Here is a 6000-nt window from a genome sequence, read left to right as displayed (position 1 = left end):
TATGTTTCATCTGTTCTTGTTATATTAATTGTTAGATAATGGTATTCATAATAATAATAATGTTAATGGTATTTGTTTTGAATATGAGATATCCATTCCTTGAATTGATGGGATCTATCTCTATATTCTGTCCGGAAGACTGTAGGACGGTGAACATTAGTAAGATTATAATCTTAATCATGTTGTAGCTCCGGATTCCCAGTACTCTCTTCGGGTACTCTGCAATTATCGTATTTACTTTTATTAGATTTTTTCTTTCTTTTGAATTTCGTTTTATAGTGGGTGATTTTCCTCCCTCTATTTTTCTCTTCAAAGTGCTTTTCGTCTCCCTGCCTAATTTCCCGTTCTTTTGAACGGGTTGGTTGTTTTTGTTTTAACTAGGGGTGCATTCTTGTAGCGTGTGTCTACTTCAAAGTCGATTCTATCGTTATTCAAATGATTGATCTTCCTAACTGTATTCAGTTGGGTGTTATAATCTGGTAGTCCGGCGTACAGGAAGATATCAGCTGGGGATCTTTTTGTAGTATTATGAACCGTTTTATGGTTATAAGTGTATAGAATTAACTCGAATTTTGTGAGCTTGTTATCTATGCATTCCTCACTTGAAATGATTCTTAATTTTTCATTGATCGTTTTATGTAGTCGTTCTACATCAGAAACTCCGTTTTTACTGGTAGTGATTTCGATTTTCACATTTTCCGCATTCAACCATGCTTGCAATGCTGCGCACATAAAGGCTGAATCTTTGTCGGCTTTAATTCCCTGTGGCTTGCCCATTTCGTTAAAGACTTTTATGATGGCTCTCTTGGTTTTTAACCAGTCACGACTCTTAACTTCTACAAGGGTAGCGAATTTAGAATATACATCAATGCATGATAGGAATTGTTGATTGCCTACCAAACAGAAATCCATGACATACTTTTCTCTGATATTTTGTATTTCAGGGTGATTTCGAAGGTTAGATTGGTGTTACGATGCTCTGTTTTAGCAACGTTGCACGAAGTACATTCATTGATAATATTTTGGATTAACTTTTGATAATCGGGGAAGTAGAATTTTCCTTTAAACCAATTAGTGGTCTTTTCGATACCTGGGTGAAGTAGCTCTTTATGATTCTTCAATATTTGTTCTTTGAATTCGGAGTAGTTCGGAATATTTATGAGTTTGGTACTGGATTTAATCAGTTTAGTGAAGTGATTTGGACTGATTATCTCCAGGAATGCCCTTTGGAACAGTGGGAAGTCTACTTCGTTATGGAAATATAGTGCACTCTTTTTGGTACACACATATTCCTTTATTATATCTTTTGCTAATGATTCTGTCATTTCGGTATATGTGATTTTTATCAGTATCTTGTGGAAATAGTGGGATGTTTCTACCTTATCCTCATTACCTTTAATCAGTTCTATTTGCCTATTATAGTAATTGATTGGTCTCTCTGTAAGTGGAATATAATTTGTATTATCTTCTTGCGCGCTATGGACCGTTGCACAATCACTATTAATAGTTTCCCCGAGTAGGTTTTTGTTAATCTTTACTCTTGATAGCGCATCGGCTACATTGTTCTCCTTTCCGGGTAAATATTTTATTTTGAAGTCAAATTCATTTAATTTGATCTTCCATCGTTGTAGCTTCATATTTGGTTCCTTGAGGTTATTCAACCAAATCAAGGGTTTGTGATCACTCAATATCTCAAACGTTCTACCAAACAGGTATGATCTGAAATACTTAGTTGCCCAAACTATAGCTAGTAATTCCTTTTCTATTGCTGAATAATTGATTTCGTGTTCGTTTAAGGTTCTACTTGCATAGCAGATTGGTTTGTGGTCTTGCGACAACACTGCTCCTAATGCAATGTTACTTGCATCGGTTGTTACCGTGAACATTCTGTTGAAATCTGGGAATGCGAGGATGGGGTCTGAGGTGATAAGTACTTTCAATTTTTCGAAGGCCTCGACGTATTTTTCCTCTGTTGGGTCTATGACTGCTCGTTTCTTTAATTTGAGTGTCATAGGTTTTGCTATATTAGCGAAGTTGGGAATGAATTTCCTATAGAATCCACATAAACCTATGAATGATTTTATTTTTGTGGTTGTATTGGGTATTGGGAAGTTTATTATGGCAGATATTTTCTTTGGATTAGGAACTATGCCGTTAGTTGTTACTACATGGCCTAGGAATTCCGTTTCTTTCTTCAGGAAATCACACTTATCCATTTGTAGCTTTAATCCAGATTTCTGTTATACAGGGGTGGTCAAAAGTATTTACACAACGAGTTTTTGTTTGCATGTTCAATTTCAGGACCTTTTCCTGTGGTTGTTGAAAGCTAAATAAAAAAAAAACTTTTAGGCCAAAAAGATTGATCTACTAGCAATTGAATGAGAGAAGAATTGGAAAAGATAACTGTTTGTACGAATAAGGAGAAGCAAATTAAGTGATGCTTATCAGTTGTCAAAATTATTTACACACATTTTTAATGCTGCAGAAGTATTTACACAAAACTTTAAGTTAATTTTTTATTATGATTTAATGATTTTTTTAAAATTTGTTGGATGAATAATAATAATAATGATTAATATTTTGTAATTCCACCTTTGGCATCAATAACTGCTTGCAACCTGGCTGGTACTGATTCCACTAAGTGGCGATCATATCCAAGTTCCAATTTCGACCAAATTTCCTTTACTTCCTCGATGGTAGCGTCGCGTTTTCGGTTTTTATCAATGATATGATAAAACATTTTCTATGATTTTGAGATCAGGGCTCTGCGCAGGCCAGGGAAGAAGAGCCACATTGAGATCTCGTAAAAATTTTGTAGGTGCCGATCCCTTGTGGCATGGAGCATTGTCTTGCTGTAAAATCCAGTCGGAGATGGGAAATAGCCTGTCACCAGACACAAAAGCATGTTCATTCAGTATAACGAGATACCGGGTCTGATTCAGAGTGCCTTCTATTGGAACAAAGTCTCCAAATCCGTAGTAAGACATGCACCCCCAGAACATCACTGTGCCTTCACCAAGTCTGTTTAATGGTTGCACTGCACTTTGTTTTTTTGCTTGTCGTAGGCATAAATCTTTTACAGAATGAGCCTTGGAACTGGAAAGCTACTTCAAATGTCCATAAAACATTGTACCAAAACTCCTTTGGTTTTTTAACGTATTCCAATGCGAATGAGAGGCGTTTTGCTTTATTTGCCTCGGAAATTTCTATTATTTTTCGCACTGTATACGTTCGTATGTCGATCGCCCTCAATCTCCGACGTATTGTAGCATCACAGACTTTTTTGCCAATCAATTGTTGCGAATCTGCAGACAATTTAACTGGGCTTATCGACGGATTTTTATCGACTATGCCAATTAAACGTCTACATTCCCGTTCATTCATCGCTTCTTTCCTTCCACTTCTTTTTAAATTCTGTAAATTTCCATTCGTTGTCCTTTTTCTTTTCCAGATTATAAACGGTTTTTCTACAAATTTTGTAAGTTTTGGCCAGTTCCGACGCTGAAACCCCGGTTTTAAATTTTGTAACGATCTCGGATCGAGTTTCAACAGACAACTCCTTTGTCTTCACCATTTTACTAAGTTAATTTTAAATTTTAAATTAAATTTACTTATTGCAACTGCAATAAACGAAAAAAAACGACTGCACTAAGTCAAACCAAGTCTAAGAATAAGCTCTAATTTGCATTTTGTAAATACTTCTGAAGCAATGCAAATTTGTGTAAATACTTTTGACAACAGTTCACATGCTTCTATTTTTAGCCCATTAACAGTTATTTTTCCAATTCTTCTTTCAACCAATTCCTAGTAGATCAAGCTTTTTGCCCGTAAAGCTTTTTTTTGTATTTTGATTTCAACAACAACAAAAACAACTCCTAAACTTGAACTTGAAAAAAAAGGTCTTTGTGTAAATACTTTTGACCACCTCTGTATGTCACTGCTACAAGAATATTTCAAAACTTTGCCCCGCCCACTTCCGCCCCCACAAAGGGCGAAAATCTGTGGCATCCACAATTTCGACGATACGAGAAAACTAAAAACGCCGAATCGTAGAAGATGACTATATCTTCAAGAGTGCAAAATCTGAACCAGATCGTATAATTATTATAGCCAGAATCAAGAAAACAATTTCATTTTTTCTCGCCCTGTCTCTCTCTAACACACACGTAGCATAGGCGGCTTTGCTTAGAGTAAAACATTAGCGCCTAGATCTCAGAGACTATAAAAGCTAGAGCAACCAAATTTGGTATCCACACTCCTAATATATCGGACCGAGACGAGTTTGTTTCAAAATTTCGCCACACCCCCTTCCGCCCCCGAAAAGGATGAAAATCTGGGGATATTCACAAATCTCAGAGACTATTAAGGCTAGAGTAACCAAATTTGGTATTCGCACTCCTGTTAGATCTCACTATAAAACGTGTATCTCAAAATTTCGCCCCACCCCCTTCCGCCCCCACAAAGGACGAAAATCTGTTGCATCCACAATATTGCGGACACGAGAAAACTAAAAACGCAGAATCATAGATAATGATCATATATAACAGATTGCTGAATCTGGATCAGATCAGATAATTTTTGTAGCCAAAAGCAAGCAATCAATTTTCAGTGGCTACGCAGCGCCCGACGTCACGCTCAGACTGATTTTCTGTCTCTCTCGCACGCACTCTTTGTCGTGTCGTTTAATACTAGCGGCGTCTGCCGGAGGAGAGCCATACTGACTTAGTATCGGGTATAACCGTAGAGTTGCGGTGTCCGCAGCAACTCACAACGTTCCCCCTCGTTATACCCGATACTCAAAATGAGTATTGGGGTATATTAGATCTCAGAGACTATAAAAGCTAGAGCAACCAAATTTGGTATCCACACTCCTAATATATCGGACCGAGACGAGTTTGTTTCAAAATTTCGCCACACCCCCTTCCGCCCCCGCAAAGGACGAAAATCTGGGGATATTCAAAAATCTCAGAGACTATTAAGGCTAGAGTAACCAAATTTGGTATCCGCACTTCTGTTAGATCTTACTATAAAACGTGTATCTCAAAATTTCGCCCCACCCCCTTCCGCCCACACAAAGGACGAAAATCTGTTGCATCCACAATATTGCAGATTCGAGAAAACTAAAAACGCAGAATCATATTTTTGTAGCAGTGACATATCACAGAAGTCTGGATCCAAAACATCGTTGCTCTAGCTCCTATAGTCTTTGAGCACTAGGCGCTGAAGGGGACGGACAGACGGACGGACGGACAGACGGACAGACAGACATGGCTCAATCGACTCGGCTATTGATGCTGATCAAGAATATATATATACTTTATGAGGTCGGAAACGATTCCTTCTGGACGTTACACACATCCACTTTTACCACAAATCTAATATACCCCAATACTCATTTTGAGTATCGGGTATAACGAGGGGGAACGTTGTGAGTTGCTGCGGACACCGCAACTCTACGGTTATACCCGATACTAAGTCAGTATGGCTCTCCTCCGGCAGACGTCGCTAATATTAAACGACACGACAAAGAGTGCGTGCGAGAGAGACAGAAAATCAGTCTGAGCGTGACGTCGGGCGCTGCGTAGCCACTGCAAATTGATTTGTTCCTATTGGCTATAAAAATTATCTGATCTGGTCCAGATTCAGCAATCTGATAGATATGGTCGTTATCTATGATTCTGCGTTTTTAGTTTTCTCGAATGTGCAATATTGTGGATGCAACAGATTTTTGTCCTTTGTGAGGGCGGAAGGGGGTGGGGCAAAATTCTGAGATATACGTTTTATAGTGAGATCTAACAGAAGTGCGGATACCAAATTTGGTTACTCTAGCCTTAATAGTCTCTGAGATTTGTCGATGCCCCAGATTTTCGTTCTTTGCGGGGGCGGAAGGGGTGTGGCGAAATTTGGACACGAAACGGTCAAGGTCCGATATCACAGGAGTGTAAATACCAAATTTGGTTGCTCTGGCTCTTATAGGTTCTGAGATCCTTGAACACATAT

Source organism: Drosophila miranda (assembly GCF_003369915.1).
Source record: "Drosophila miranda strain MSH22 chromosome Y unlocalized genomic scaffold, D.miranda_PacBio2.1 Contig_Y1_pilon, whole genome shotgun sequence".
Taxonomy (NCBI): Eukaryota; Metazoa; Arthropoda; class Insecta; order Diptera; family Drosophilidae; genus Drosophila; species Drosophila miranda.
The sequence above is the reverse complement of the archived record's forward strand: the minus strand, read 5'-3'. Positions refer to the sequence as shown.